Below are 16,951 nucleotides of genomic sequence, written 5' to 3'. Positions count from 1 at the left end.
TCTACGATGAATTCCTGGGTCTTTGATTTGTTCACTAGCAGGTTGTTAACCTTGCACAGCTTGCTCAGTTGCTCTACCTCATCCCTGTACGCCGCCTCGTCCCCCCCCCCGAGATACATCCCACCACGGTGGTGTCGTCTGCAAACTTTACGATGTAGTTGCTGGGGTGGACGGGGGTGAAGTCGTGTTTGTACAATAACTCACAGTGGTTCTGATATTGTTGAAGTGAGGTGACGTATTTCTCCTTGTTTTACGCAAAACACATCTGCACATCTTCTAGAGACGCTCCTACCTCCTTAACAGCTTAACAGCTTAACAGATAACCAAATGAGATGTTTCCCACACAGTCAAGCCAGTACTAGTCTACATCTTTTTCTATGAAATTGATACTAAGAATTGAAGTATCACATACTGCATGTATTGTAATGTTGATGTTTTTTCTGCCATTTCTATCCATCCTAAAATATAAAACCAGCTAACATGTTGTCACAGACACTGCTTATATTCACTCATGGACCTGTGTAGAATCTTCCAGTGTTCATGTAATGAATGAATGAATGAATGAATGAATGAATGGTCTTTATTGTCATTGATATAGTACAGGTACCAAACAACGAAATTTGGGAGGGGGGGGCTCCCCTGGTGCTAGGAAAGAAAAAAAAAAAGAAAAAAAAAAGAAGGGAAAGGAGCTGGTTTACATAAATAAAGGCTATGTACACTATCCACTATACTATACTGTACAGATAAAACACTGTGCTGTACTCTATGCTATGCTATACCTATTCTAACATGTCCTATTTCTCTGCAACCTTATGTACCCTAGGGTTGTCATGTTGCACATAGTGTTATTGCACATTCATTTAAAGTGTCGCAGTTTGCAGGCTTGAAATTTACACATTTGTGCCTCAGCACTACACCTGATTTTTCAATCCAGCAGCTGCCATCAGTCCGTCCAGACTGTCCAGGGCCCAGAACCTACGTCTTTGCTGTGTTCAGGACCTGGATGGCCCTGGGGTAGAAGCTGAGCTTCAGTCTGTTTGTCCTTGCGAACATGGTCCTGTACCGCCTGTTCGAGGGCAGCCGAGCAAAGTGTAATGGCCTTTGAAACAAAAATGATTATACTATCTAGTTAATAATGCTGTATGTTTATTCATTATGTAGATACAACATCATACAAATACAAATAACAGTATTACTGAACACCATCCACTGACAGGGAAGCACACAGCAACAGTATAGGTGTTGACTGTATGGAAGTGGATTTCTCCCTGCAATTGCAGACTATTACCACAAGATGTCGATATTGCATTGTCAGTGGAGACACCAGGGTCAAAAGACATTTTGAAGCAAAATCAAGCCCACCTAAAATGTTTGTCCCAATTCTTCTTGATCAGTTGATTTGTATAACATAAGCTATAACATGTTTATATGTTCAACAGGTTTAACATCTTTATCTTGGAATAAACTTCCCAGCTCTATAAAAACAACAACACAAAGACCTTTCAGTTTGGACTGCAAGGGTTGCAGTTCCAGACACATTTAACAGTCTCAATTAACCTTCAACATATTTTCCATGGTTTGTTTTTTCCTTCTTTGACAAGATGCAGTAGAAAGGTAGAACAGAGTGTTTGCGTTGGGAGTTTGCGGACTGACCATCGCTTGTAGATACGTACGTAGAGGCTATTCCCTTTGTTTCTCTGTAAGCTACTGTGCCAACATGGAGTTTATTTTCTTTAGATAATTCACCTGCCAAATTCCAAAGGTGTGTGTATAAACACAGGATGCTCCAACAGTTACAATATGTGGCCCTGGGGCTCTAGAGTGGTGCTATTCTATACCTGTGATGTCTCTTACTAACATTATTAACGAGCTCGCACACCTACGGTTTGGCAAGTTGACACTGTGGCTTCGAGGTGAGCTCAAATGCAAAGGTCAGGCTATTTGCATTTTACCCAACTGAATACATCCTTTAATTGGCACTGCACTTCTAATACCTGGCTAGTGTTCTGGTGTGGGATAGGATTTGATATAGCATTTTTGAACATCATAATTTCTGTGAATACATGAAAATATAAACATTAACAAAATAGTTGTTTCGTTTCGAGGTCCAATGTTATACGAAGGCGATTGGACAGATATTCAACCGTAGGATATGTTTCACATACTGTACAAGGCTGTTTGGGAGTCAGAATACTTTTGCTTGTACGCTGCCAAACGCTCACCCTCCACTCATACACACACACTCACACTGCCTTGTATTGTTATGGTTCATGTCGTTCTCAAACAGGTTTATTCTGGACGACATGATGTTTGATGAGCAGCCAATAGATGTTGCGGCAGATGTGGACTTGGCTGCCTTCACCTTGTGAATAGTTCACTTCGACAGCTATGGCAGCTTCAAAGTTAGAGCAGAGCTCAGGCTTGTAGACACTCTATGTCAAAAATAATGATAATGTTATTTTTCCATAGTTACAGTGTATGGATAGTTACATTTTATGGCTCCTGTCGGGGAGAGGAGAGATGAGGGGTCAACAGAGAGGGAAGTTTTGTTATGATGAGGATTGACAACAGTTTCCTGTGTGTTATTGATTCAATGTGGATGGGGATCAACATAAGGAGATATTAACTGGTGGATCAGGTGCCTTTCATCCATTAGTGGCATGTGAAATCTTGTGGAGACCTGAAGAAAGAACAGACAAACCAAGTCTGCCCCCCCCCCCCCTCTCTCTTTGATCCCTTCCCCTGATGGGCCAAATAGATAGATAGACAGTTTATTAGCCACACGACCAAAGCCGGTGGAATTTGTTCTTGGTACAGCATATTAATCTCTGCAGCACACAAATGCCAAAAACAAGGAAGTGCACAATAGAGAACATCAGACAAAAAACAAAAAGAAAGGTCATTGTAAACTCATTCAGACAAAGGGATTGTCTCAATTTAAGTTTAATTTGATTTAAGATGATGTTTAATTTAAAGTTCATTTAGTCTGAAGGTGCATTTTCTCACTGTAGATTATATACAAACCAAACAGATTAAGAAAATATATAACATAAATAAAAGCCTATGGTTAGGCTATACAATAAACTCGACATTGGAGAATGGGGAAAGGCAGGGTACAAAGGTGGGTCTTGAGGTTAGTCTTAGATGTGGTAGCTGTCACTGTCCCGCTAACAAGGGCAGGTAGGCTATTTCAGAAATGACACTCACTAAGAAAAAGTCCTGCCACCAGCTGTTTTATTTCTGTTATTAATTTTAATTAATCATTTAATTAATTAATTAATTAATTTCTGTTTTAAATTATTATTTTAGAAAGGACTACAATGATACACACATAAATACAACAAGTGCAAAATAGATGTACCCCTCCTCCCTGCCACCCCCCATCCCTCCCTCCCACTCCTCCCCTCAAAAGATGTTCATTGCAGGGAAAATAAGACTATAAAGTACAAAAGGATAAAAATGACATCCAATAAAGCCCACCAATAGACAAAAATCACTCCAACAAATCCTTTATCTCCATCTGCAGAGGCTCATGATTGGACTGTTCTTTTACTGGCCTTGTGTTCCGTATTTAGAATGCTCAGGAACGACTGCGGCCATTAAGTACTTGTAAGTACTTGGAGAGTATTTTGGAGGATTCCAGTGTAGGGCTAATATTTTTTTAGCTGCAGTCAACCCAAGCGAGAAGGATATGTGTTTGAGAAGCAGACAGGTCCAATGATGAAGTGTCACTTAAAAGCAACAACCTGGAACAACACACGGTACGGACAACCCTCGATACATCAGACAGAGTAGAGGACACTAATCTCCTGAGTGACATCACCCCCAGGGCACTCCCAGAACATGTGTAAGAAAGACCGAGAAGAGGACATATATCACAAACTGGAGAGGATATGAGTTTCATGAGATGCCGTATATACTCTGTGTAGGAGATTAAAGTGAACATGACTGTGGTTGGGATTTTTAAGACCCCAGACAGACAGTCAGCCGTCCCAGGCAGTCATCCAGGCAATTTCACCATTGTAAAAAGCCTAGATCCCATTCCCTTTACACCTGATGGACAGCAAGAGGTTCCTCAGAGTCAAGAGGATTCCAATAAAAGAGTGTGAAGTTAAGAAACTAATCCTCCTGTCTGAGCCCTCACATCGCGAGCAGAAAATCATGAAGCTTGTGAACACAGAGGGGCTGACCCCGGGGTACACCATATGCATGCATGGCAGATCTAAGTTGCAGGTGAAAGAAGAAATAATTGCCCGGTAACTTATAAACAGCACACAGGTCATTAAACATTCTAAGGTCGTTGTCGCCACAGATATCAGATAAGGTATGGGTACCCTTATTGCTCCACTGGGGGGAAAGTTAAAGGCACACCACCAGTTAGGCCAACGACCTCATTGGCTGTTGGTGGTACACATCTGGGAGGCGTTACATCATAGGAGTAGTCTACAGTGTAGCTTATGAGCCCTCACAGTCAGCATAGATTATATGTTTGTTGTCAACTATAACCTTGATAAGCAGATGAATAGTGATTATTTTTCGTATACCGGTACTTTTATTTCTCTGAAGGAGGGCTCGTCCGGGATTTGAACCCGGGACCTCTCGTACCCTAAGCGAGAATCATACCCCTAGGCCTAGAGACCAACGAGCCGTGAGGCAAATGATTGGTCTGTTAAGGGGGGGAAGAAGAAAAGGGAGGATAAATTATGAAAAATGGGAGTAGGTGTATGCCACTTTAACTGAGAATGAGTAACTCTACAGAGTGCCATACCGATAAAAGAAAATACTTTATAGGGCCAAGCTTAACCTTGGAGCATTTACTGTAAGTGACAAACCTGAGTAGGCTACTGAGTATCTTGTAACCGGTGAGGAAAGGCCAAGTTTGTGGACGCTTGCCCCTCCAAATACACTTTGATACAAGACTATGAATCTTGTCCCAGTAACCCGTAGGTGGTAAAAAGGGTAACGTATTAGAATACAAATTCACCCTGGAAAGAATGTCATTTTACAATGGAGACACAAGCTTGAACGGAGTGTGGGAGAAGTGACCATCTTTCCATGTCTGCCTCCACTCTACTAGAATGCCATGGAAGCTATTGGAATGTAAGATTACAGGGTGGAGGGGACTAGAGAGGAGTTAAGTGGCATTAGTAATGAATTGGTCCAGTTACAGTTTTTCTCTATCGCTTTAACACGTTGAAAGCATGAAAAGCATGGCTCATTTTCTCTTAACTCTAAACACAAATCCAAAAAACTCACACAAAACCCTACACTCCACAAATCTCTTGCAAAAGCAAACACTGCATTCAAAATAATGTATACCAGCCCTGATATACTTCAGCATCTATATCACCATGCGTCCTCCATTGCTTGTAGAAGGGGTATGCGCTCATGGGGCCTGCGTTCTTATACTTTCCAATGACAAGCTGAAAAAACGTGAGTGGTCGATGAGCAGCCCGGTGGAGACGTATGTTGTCCCAGATGACAACATACCTGGGCGGCTCTGGGCTATCCATCTGCTCGGCTGGGGTGAGGCTTGTAGTGTGTCTAGAAAAGTGATGAGACATGATGAGGCACTATTGTAGGGGCCAAGGGTTGAATGGTGATGGAGGACGCCTTGGTGATTTATAGATGCGGTGATGTTCCCCCCTCGCTGGCCAGGAATCTCAACAATGTCATGCTGACCGATGACGTTCCTTCCCGTTACCGTCCTTTTTGCGAGGTTGACACCCACTTCATCAACATGGACAACCAAAGTGGCCCAAATGTCATCAGAGGAAATTGCTCTCCTTGGTCGTAGTCTTGGTTGTCCTTGTGATTGCTCGTCGTCCTCCTCCTCTGACTCTCACACCTCTCGCCCTCTAGTGTTTTCCATGTGAGAGGATTAAAGAGATTTTATCAAGGAAGATTGTGCCAAATACATTTAGAGAATTGTATTTAGTGTTTTGTTAAATGTGTGGTTTAGAACTGCTAAAATGAGTAAAAAGCAGGAAATGTGTTTGTCATTGTGAAGAATTGGTGTGAGATAAGATAGACGAGTTCCAGGTTTTGGTCATTATCTCTGAGATTCCGATGTTAGCGTGTAAGCGATTCAGAAAAACTGTAATTGTGCAATCTGAGAGTGCACTAAATTCCTCAAGTATCTAACACATGCGGAATAAGTGATGGAGCAATGTTGGATGAGCTGCAAAGGTCTGATGGTGGAGCCAGACCAAGGGGGTGAGAGATGACAAGTGCTTGGACCAAGAGTTGAGCTGTCTCTCTCATGAGCAGGGCTGGCCCTAGAATGTTTGTGGCCCTAAGCAAGATTTTTAATGTGCCCCCCGACCACGTTTTGTTGACCGCCGACCGGGGGGCACATTAAAAAGTACAATAAAGCTTGTTTTGATTTCTTTTAACAAAGTGTGGTGTGCATCTCAACCAGGTTACCAGTGTTACTCAAAAACCTTTGACAATCAATATTAGTGCAATCAATATCTGTAAACATACTATCTGTAGACTCTCCGCTGCTTCAGACTCTTCCACTTGTTGCTCAAAATGGCCAGGGTTTGTCAAATCCTTTGTTGAACATAATCTTTCTTAAGTCCTGGTATATTGTGGCATTTCTTTGCTGTTTGCCATCCAAGACATGTTTAGCAGTTCCAGGGAATACCCGGGAAGACGCAGACAGCTACGTCAGAGTTTATTCTTTATGTGCATTAACTCTGATTCGCATGAGGCAAAAACCACCTCAAGCGAGTGTACAAACCGTTTATTCGAATTAAGCCGTTTCCATTACATTTCTAATGCGATATACTTCAAAACTGTGCATAAAAAAATGTTTATGGAAACACGACTTGTGTGCTCAGGCTCAGTTTATGTTCAGACTGCAGCGTAGTGCTGAATTAGAAAGGCATCACCTTCTGAGTGTTTTCCTGCAGGATTCCTGTGGGTTGTTGCTTTGGCAGAATGTGTCAAAACGGCTCCCTCTGTTTATTTTACTCTGTTTAAAAAAGCACGCAGCATGTCTTTTCACACCAAAGCATGCCTTCTCCTTCACTACTTTGACGACGAGAAAGAATGTTTCGCTGATCTGTGGCCTTGTTTTTAAAATAGTTTAGGCACTTAATTTAAAATTGTTTTTACACAATTTTAATTTGATAATATTGTCCTGAATTATTTAGCTGAGGGTTCTGTGTGTGTGTGTGTGTGTGTGTGTGTGTGTGTGTGTGTGTGTGTGTGTGTGTGAGTGTGTGTGTGGCGGGGGGGGGGGGGGGTTAACATCATTATTATACATAATATGGTTAAAGAAAAATACACTTTTCTTTGGGCCCTAGACCCATATTTTCTGTGTTAACTGTACGTTGTACTGAAGGTGTCACTGTCCTCTTAAAGGATAATATGTGTTTTACAGTAAGTTCTCTCATCTCTTCTGCTACAATCTCCAGCCGGTGTGCCTTTGAACAAGACCCTTAGACCCAAAGGTCATGCACTGTGGCCGATCCTGTTGTCCTCTCAAATGTGTTAATGCTTTTGTGTTGTCTGGGGGGGGGGGGGGGGGGGGTTGTTACAACTGAACTAATAAAGTTGTATTGTGTGGTATTGAAAGACTACAGTAGTCGAGAAAAGATGTCTGTGACCTGGACCACCTGCAGTTTATTTTCACAGAGGGGTACATTTTATTGTGAAAGTAGGAATGTATGACAGCATTTATCTTTGTACAAACCATATGATTAATTTCTGACTCAAATCCTTTGCTGTCATTTTCTCCTTAACAGGCCTTGGACAATGAAACATCCACATGTCTAGACAAAATGGAAAATGCCTGGAGAATTATATATGTGCTTTTAAAAAATGATTGGGGTTTACCTTTTCCAGATTGAGAGAGGTAACCTCAGTGTTGAGATCTGGTGTTTTCTGTTTTTGGCTAATAGTACTGAGTCACTGCTTGGATAGAAGGGTTAATTAAACGTTTCTTGTCAGGATTTAACAACCTGCTGACTGACAGATAGACTCTTAGGTAATCCCCATCCTCTCCTCAGCCATTGATAACATCTCCAGGCTTGTACTGAGAAGATTCAGCGACACTATGTGTACATTTGAATTTCCTGCCAGATGAAGGCCCGTTGATAGCAACTGCTGACAGTGGCCATACACAACCTCCGACATGAGTTTGGGGGATGAATTATACTATACAGTATTTTTATATATCTTTCTTTTTTGGTGGATGGGGGGGGGGGGGGCATATTGTCAATAGCAAAACAATAGTATAACAAACACTGGAAAGAGATAATAAGATGAAATGGACCAACACAATGTCGAAAGATAATAAGATGAAATGGACCAACACGATGTCTCTAAAAGACCTGGGCTGACCTGTTCTTTTTTGAAGACCTTTCATAACCATTACTTGAGGTATATTTCTGTGAGGATTGAACAAGACAAGACTCCAGAAACTTTTCCATTTCCAATGAAGGAACACAAAGTTAGATTATTTTCCCCTCCAAAGAACAAGAACTGTTTCATGTCTCATCTGTCTCAAGAAGGAATAGCTCTCACAGCAACCACAACAATCTCTGAATCACGCTGCCCAGGAAATGAAACCAATTTCTTTGTGAAATTAAGCCACATTTTGGACCGTTTCATCCTAAACTCCGCCATGACTCCTTGTTGCAAGTTTCAGAGTTTTTTGCAATGCGAAACTGTCAGCAACCCATGCGCAAAAATATGCTGGCATCGATAACCTCAGAGGCATAGGATTCCGTTGCATCGAACAATTTGGAACCGGTTCTCGACTGGAAGCCAGACCATTATTATTATGATGATTTAAAAAGCGTTTAAACCACAGCCCAGTTTACTACCTACAGCAGAAAGGTGGAAGTCATTCTCTCTCTGTCAACAGCAGCCACTCTCTCTGCCTCTCTCTACCTATTTGAGTGTTTAGGTGTGGCCACTCTCTCTGCCTCTCTACCTATTTGAGTGTTTAGGCGTGGCCACTCTCTCTGCCTCTCTACCTATTTGAGTGTTTAGGTGTGGCCACTCTCTCTGCCTCTCTACCTATGTGAGTGTTTAGGCGTAGCCACTCTCTCTGCCTCTCTACCTATTTGAGTGTTTAGGCGTGGCCACTCTCTCTGCCTCTCTACCTATTTGAGTGTTTAGGCGTGGCCACTCTCTCTGCCTCTCTACCTATGTGAGTGTTTAGGCGTGGCCACTCTCTCTGCCTCTCTACCTATTTGAGTGTTTAGGCGTGGCCACTCTCTCTAGCCTCTCTACCTATTTGAGTGTTTAGGCGTGGCCACTCTCTCTAGCCTCTCTACCTATGTGAGTGTTTAGGTGTGGCCACTCTCTCTAGCCTCTCTACCTATGTGAGTGTTTAGGCGTGGCCACTCTCTCTGCCTCTCTACCTATTTGAGTGTTTAGGCGTAGCCTCTCTCTACCTATTTGAGTGTTTAGGTGTGGCCTGCTAGTGCTGGTGGTAAGAACCATAGTGGTGTGTTTACTCTACTGTATGGAGACCGCAGGTGCTGTGTCAGTGAGAGGGGAAGTGGATGTCATCTCTGTGTTTCTCTCTGAGAGAGAAATAAAATAGGTTTTAGGGTCATATAAGGGTACTATAACAGACATGCCTGTCTTTCTTTGATAGTTGAGAGAGAGACAGAAAGAAAGAGAGAGAGAGAGAGATAGAAAAAGAGAGAGAGAGAGAGAGAGAGAGAGAGAGAGAGAGAGAGAGAGAGAGAGAGAGAGAGAGAGAGAGAGAGAAAGTTTCAGGCTCAAATGGACAAAGGTTTAACTAAAGAAAAATGCATCACAACTTGAATAAGTGAAATTATTCTTTATTTAGAACGTTTTATTTATATTTTATTTATAAACCCTAAAATGATAAATACTTACCTGATAAAAATATAGGTATCTTATAACTAACATATTATCATATTCCTACTAACTACTAAAAAAATACATTTTAATTATTCAAAGCTACAGGACAAAATGATTCATTCAGACAGGAAGCCCATCTTCACAGCCAGGTCCAGGATCCCTGGAATGGCCTCCAGTTTCTGCATCTCTTCCTCTGTGAAAAGCAGCTGCTGGTTTGAGCTCACACATGAATGAATGGTCTTTATTGTCATTGCTACAGTACAGGTACCAAACAACGAAATTTAGGAGGGGTGGCTCCCCCGGTGTTAGGAAAGAAAAAAAAAAAAGAAAAAAAAAATCACAAGAAGGGAAGGAGCTGGTTTACATAAATAAAGGCTATGTACACTATCCACTGTACTATACTGTACAGATAGACGACTAGGGTTGTCATATTGCACAATAGTATTATTTCACATTTATTTAAAGTGTCACAGTTTGCAGGCTTGAAATGTACATGTTTGTGCCTCAGCACTACACCTGATTTTTTCAGTCCAGCAGCTGCCATCAATCCGTCCAGACTGTCCAGGGCCCAGAACTTAGGTCTTTGCTGTGTTCAGGGCCTGGACGGCCCTGTGGTAGAAGCTGTTCTTCAGTCTGTTTGTCCTTGCGGCCAGGGTCCTGAACCGCCTTTTCGAGGGCAGCCTGGTAAAGTGTTCGTACCCAGGGTGGGTCGGGTCCCTGGAGATCTTGGAGGCCTTCCTGAGACAGCGTGTGTTGTACAGCTCTTCCAGAGAGGGGAGGGGGGCGCCGGTGATCTTCTGTGCTGTTCTCACGACTCTCTGTAGCGCATTTCTCTCCGCTGTTTTGCAGATGGAGAACCAGTTGCAGATGCCGTAGGTGAGGATGCTCTCCACTGCGCCGCGGTAGAAGGTCACCAGTATCTCCTGCTTGCTGTGTTCCTTCCTGAGGACTCTCAGGGTGTATAGCCGCTGTTGTGCCCTCTTGATGGTGCCTTTTGTGTTGTCCTTCCAGGTCAGGTCATCCCGCATGTGCATCCCCAGGAATCGGAGGGTTGAGACTCTCTCCACGCTCTCTCCGTGAGCAGGGGCTGGATCTCTGACTTTTTCCTCCTGAAGTCTACGATGATTTCCTGGGTCTTTGACTTGTTCAGCAGCAGGTTGTTAACGTTGCACAGCTTGCTCAGTTGCTCTACCTCATCCCTGTACGCCGCCTCGTCCCCCCCCGAGATGCATCCCACCACGGTGGTGTCGTCTGCAAACTTTACGACTTCTACAAGTTGCCAAAAATAACATCGTGGGAGATAGCTGTGTGATTATTCTTACCGAAACCTGGCTAAATGACACTATCGTGGACTCAGCTATTAGCTTGGAGGGACGGACATTACACCGGGCGGACCGCACGCAGCTCAGCGGCAAGTCAAGAGGGGGTGGGATCATAATATCGACGAAGGATAGCTGGTGCTTAAACACGAAAACTGTAAGTAGCCACTGCTCCCCAGACCTGGAATACTTGACTGTTAAATGCCGACCCACATACCTCCCGAGGGAGTTTAACGCGGTGTTCATGTACATGTGTTTACATTGCGCCTAGCGCGGACGGTAGTCTAGCATTGGCGCGGCTATATGACGTCATCAGTGGTCAACAAAGCACAGACCCACAGGCTATTCACATCATAGCAGGAGATTTCAATCATGTCGACCTGAAGGCAGTACTACCCAAGTTCTATCAGCATGTGAAATGTGCAACAAGAGGAGAAAAAACACTGGACAAGGTATACACCAACATCAAACGTGCTTACAAGGCTAGTCCGCTAGCTCATCTAGGCATGTCTGACCATGTGTCAATCCTCCTGATCCCTGCATACACTACCATGGGGAAAAGTGCTCCCATCACCACTAAGACTGTCAGAACCTGGCCAGAAGGGTCCGCTCCACTGCAGATCTGCCTAAATGACACCCCATGGCAGGAATATGAGCATGAGGACCTGGAACAGTACACGTCGTCGGTTCTGAACCACATAGTGAACTGCACCAACTCAGTCACCGTGGACAAACGGGTCCGGGTCTACCCCAACACGAAGCCATGGATGACTGGGAAGGTCCAAAAACTGTTCAACGAGAGGGACAACGCCTTCTTCGCAGGGAAGAGCACACCGCTGTACAGCTCCACCAGGGCTAACCTAAAGCGCGGAATCAAAGCGGCCAAGGCAGACCACAGAGAGAAGATTGAGGAATGCCTCCTGAGCAACGACTCCAGGCGGATGTGGCAGGGGGTTCAGCAGATGACAAACTTCAGAGCCAACAGGCTCACAGCCGCAGAGGACGACCCCCTGCTGGCGGGAAAGCTGAACACCTTCTACGCCCGGTTCGACGAGGGGCGAACGGAGGTAACCGCAAGACAAACACCACTCTCTCCAGCTCTCAGCAGCCTCACCCTCACAGAGCATGAAGTGAGACGCGTACTGAAGGCGGTGGACCCCAGGAAAGCCTCGGGGCCGGATGGCGTCCTGGGACGGGTGCTGAGGGACTGCGCCGACCAGCTGGCCAGGGTTTTCACCAACATCTTCAACCAGTCCCTGTCCCAGGCCACCATCCCACCCTGCCTGAAAACCTCAACTATCATCCCAGTCCCGAAGAAAAGCATGGTGAGCTGCCTAAACGACTACCGCCCGGTGGCACTCACACCAATCATCATGAAGTGCTTCGAGAAACTAGTCCGGGCCCACATACTCACACGCCTCCCGCCCAACCTGGATCCATACCAGTTCGCCTACAGAGCCCACAGGTCCACAGAGGACGCCATCGCGACGACTCTCCACGCCACTCTATCCCACCTGGAGAGGGGAAACAGCTACGCGAGACTGCTCTTCGTGGACTTCAGCTCCGCCTTCAACACCATCCTTCCAGACAGGCTAGTGACCAAACTACTAGACCTGGGTCTATCACACTCTATATGTGCGTGGATCAAGGACTTCCTGACCGACCGCCCCCAGAGGGTGCGGGTGGGCCCCCACACCTTGTTGTTACACTAAGACTGTCAGAACCTGGCAGTCTTAAGGAAGATGCTGTCTTCCTTGTGCCATGCGTGGTGCAAACTGATGAAGTTGCTGGACGTAAAAGCTCGTTTTTTTTCAAGTTTCTGGAATATTAGCTTGGAGCAATTATAGTTTCAGGTCTAGTCTTAGGGTTGTTACCACCAAAACTGATTTCTGGAGCTTATCAACCAAACATTCTAACTCCAACATTCTGCTGAAGGTGCTCTTTTTGATTATGATATCATCATATTCAAATGTAATTGTATTTTTGTAATTCATAATTGCCATGACAATGAAATAGAATCAATGCCAATTATTTTGAATCAAAACCAGCTCTTGACAACCACATTTTTTGGAATGTTGGAAGGGTTAATTTGTTTGTTGTGACATCATCATGTTAAATGTCACTGCTCCCAGTGACAAAATACAAAGATTTTGAAAAGGAATATATGTTAGTGCGAATAACACATTTGACTCAGTGGCGTAGCGCAAAATCCCGGGGCCCCCCCGCAAGGTGGCGGCGGGGGCCCTTTCGCAACGGAGTAAAAAAAAAAAAAAAAAAAAAACTGCGTTTTTTAGAGGCCGATGCGTTATTGACGTTGCGAAATTTCGCAATATGCACTCTACATTCTAAATGCTTGACTTAGCAAAAGGTACAAACAAGTGAGAGCAATAGCCTATAACTAAAACCAAATGGTAGACTACATCAGTAGAATGTATTATAAGTAGAATAGTACAAGCTTTATTTCTTTTAACAAAGTGCACATGTAACAGAGTTGGGAATGTATGTTTAGCTGTGGTGAATGTAGATGAGTTTCGCCGTGCTTTGAGCAGCCCTGGTTGTTGTTGGAGCCCCCCTTTGGAGTTTGGGTGTACTGCAGGTCTGCACGTTCGTTTGTCCTTCTCTTGTTGCCGTACTTGCGGTGGTGCGTCAGAAAATGGCCGCCAGCTTAATGGGTATGTGCGCATGTAAAACGCTCCTCGTGTTTTGTTGTTTGTATGGAGAATCTTGTAATGTAGGGTGAAAATGTTGGTGTAGTACTGTGCTGTTTGTTTTTACATGTATTGTGATGTATTGTGATGATGTGAAACAGAACATTTATTGTATGTTGTTTTGAACGTGCAGATTCACAAGCAGACCAGAGAAGAATTGTGTTCTATATGTCTTCTCTGCAGGTATGTCGCTCCACATGTTGTTTGTAATTGTTATTTGTAATGTTTGAGGGAAGTTTGTGTTCTTTCTGTGAACAAACTGTCCTGATGTGAAATGTACATAGACGGTGGACCGAGAAAATGGCCGCCAGCTTAATGGATTCACAAGCAGACCAGAGAAGAATTGTGTTCTATATGTCTTCTCTGCAGGTCAAATAAACGAATTAAATGAAAGAAGTTTGGCTGTTTGACCATCGTTACACTGGTGCCGTGACACGTCGATCTCAAGATCAGCTGAACGCCGATCTCCGTGGATGCTGCGTGGATGCCAGGTCTTAGTGTGATAGATCAAGTGTGGTCAGAGTATTATAGTAAATGGTCATTCAGTCTGAGGTCTGTGATTATATCAGTTTAAAAAGTGCTTTGATTGTTTTGGTTTTTATGTCCTGCTGTAACTTTATATTTTTTTTTAAACATTATTATTATTATTATTTTTTTCATTCAGTAATATTACACAACGCAAGTCTGTACCACTATGGCTCAGAGGCCAGGTTTTAATGATGAGATTTTTGCCAGTCCAGTGTTGCCTATGGGGAGGGGTGCATGGGGGGCATGTCAGAGCAGAGCAGACAGTGCCGTCATAGACATTGACAGTGCTGTCAATAGTAGGGAGGTGGGGTGTTCCCAGTTGTTTACTGACAGTGGTAGAGGCACAGGGTCAGGTCAGGACCCAGGTTGTGCTGCTGTCGGACAGTTTACAGGGGAGGCTCCTCCCACATCCACACCCAGTGTTAATGACACTGAAGCTCTTCATCACCTTTCAGACATGATGGGTCAGCTAGGTGCTCAGATTGGCGAGTCCATTGTAACCAAGTTAATTTCAGCTGGTGTAGTTCACTCAAGTAGTATGAGCAGTGCACACCTCAACTGCACATCGCCTCCAGATCCTGTAACTGATCCTAATGTTGTTAGACAGGAGGTTCCGTGCGTTACTGTGAATGTAACATCAGACAGGGAACCACCAATGTTCCGAGGTGATAGTTCTGATAAGTGTTCAGTCCAGGACTGGATTGACATGTCTAAAGCTTATCTGAGAAAGCAGAAATGTCCAATGCATGAACAGGCTGAGGAGATACTGGCAAGGCTGATGGGTAAGGCAAAGGATGTTGTGAGGGTTGGTTTGCGAAGCGATCAGACACTTGATGTGAAGCAGAACCCTGATCTCATCTATGATATCCTTCTCAAGTACTTCAGTGATGTGTCATCATGCCTCCCGTTGTCAGATTTCTATGCCACTCTACCCAGACCCAATGAGAACCCTGTAGACTACTGGTTGAGGATCAACAAAGCAGCTGATGTAGCTGGTGAGGGCCTTCGCAGACAAGGTAGGAGGATGGAGAACGTGGGTGAAGAGGTAGCACGGATGTTTGTCAGGCATTGCCCGGACTCTGGACTATCCCGTATTCTGGAATGCAAGGCTATTGAGGAGTGGAGCTCACGAGACATACAGTTGAAGATTGATAATTATCAGAGAGAGCTGAGAGCCTCTGGCAGGACCGGTAGTTTTGTGCCATTGAAGAGCCATGCCACCGCCCTCCACACTGTGCAGTCTCATCCAGAGCCTTCGATTCAGTCTGTGTCTGAGCAGTGTTCCACCCAGTACCCCCCTTCTCCTGCCCATAGTCCAGTGTACCACACACAGTGTCCGCCTTCTACCCTCATTCCTTCCCAGGACCATGCTTTAGGCCAGCTTCCGTGCCACTCCTCCGCGACTGCTGTGGCCCAGAACACTCAGCAATCTGAAGACAGGATTCTTGCTCGCATTATGGAGAGGCTGGAGCAGATGATGGGGAAAGTGCAGCAGCGTGACAGTGCTCCTCGTGGCGGAAGATACCAGGGTGGCGCCCGTGAGAAGGCCTGCCGAGTCTGTGATGACAGTAGACACACTACCATCTCACACTGCATGTCAGAGAAGCTGTGCTTTGTCTGTTTAGCCCCAGGTCACATAAAAGTTGAGTGTCCCACCAGGTCGTCCCGAGCACCTCAGCCTCAGGGAAACTAGGTGGCCTGTATTCAGAGGGAGAAAGTATAGGTCGCCAAGTAAACTCCCATTGTGAGGACGAATCTAGTGCTGAGACAGTGTATATAGCTCTCAAAAGCTCAAGTGATAACTCTGAAGATATTGTTTATCAGAATACGCATACAATTAGTGGTAGTGACAGCCTTTTCTACACACCTGTGACAGTTGGTAATACAGTGACTCTAAATGCTATGCTAGACAGTGGGTCTATGGCTTGTACAATGAGTAAGACGGCAGAGGGAAAGCTTAGAGAGGTTGGAGTTGCTACAGAGCATAACCAGTTCAGTTCAAATGTGGTGCTTGTTGGCTGTGGTGGTCGCCGTGTCAAGCCTGAGTCAGCTTTCAATGTGGAAATGGAGGTGTATGGCTGTAGGATTATGGTTCCCACTCTGGTAGTTGAAGGCCAGCATGATGAGTTGATACTAGGCACCAATGTTATTAAATATATCCTCCGGCAGTATAAGCAATGTGATGGCTACTGGAAGGCTGTGTCTACGCCCTGTCCTGCTGGCGATCCAGAATCTGAACAGTTTCTCTCGATGCTCGCTGGTCTGAACCGTTGGCGAGGTGACGTCATACCTGACAAGATAGGCACAGTCAGGTGCAACTCAGCCGTGTGTCTTGAGCCTGGTCGGGAGTACCTGATGTGGGGCAAGCTACCCAAGTCCACTATTGTGTCTCCTGGTAGCGCTGTGATGACAGAGCCCACATCGTGTCGCTCAGCTCCAAGAGGGGTTCTGGTGGCCAGAGTTGTTACTCCTTTGTGGGGAGACGGATGGGTTCCATTGAAGCTGATCAACTCGTCCGACAGGCCCGTCTTGGTAAGACGCAAT

This window comes from Nansenia antarctica, assembly GCF_963989245.1.
Source record: "Nansenia antarctica genome assembly, chromosome: 1".
Lineage (NCBI taxonomy): Eukaryota > Metazoa > Chordata > Actinopteri > Argentiniformes > Microstomatidae > Nansenia > Nansenia antarctica.
This window is presented reverse-complemented; position numbering follows the sequence as displayed.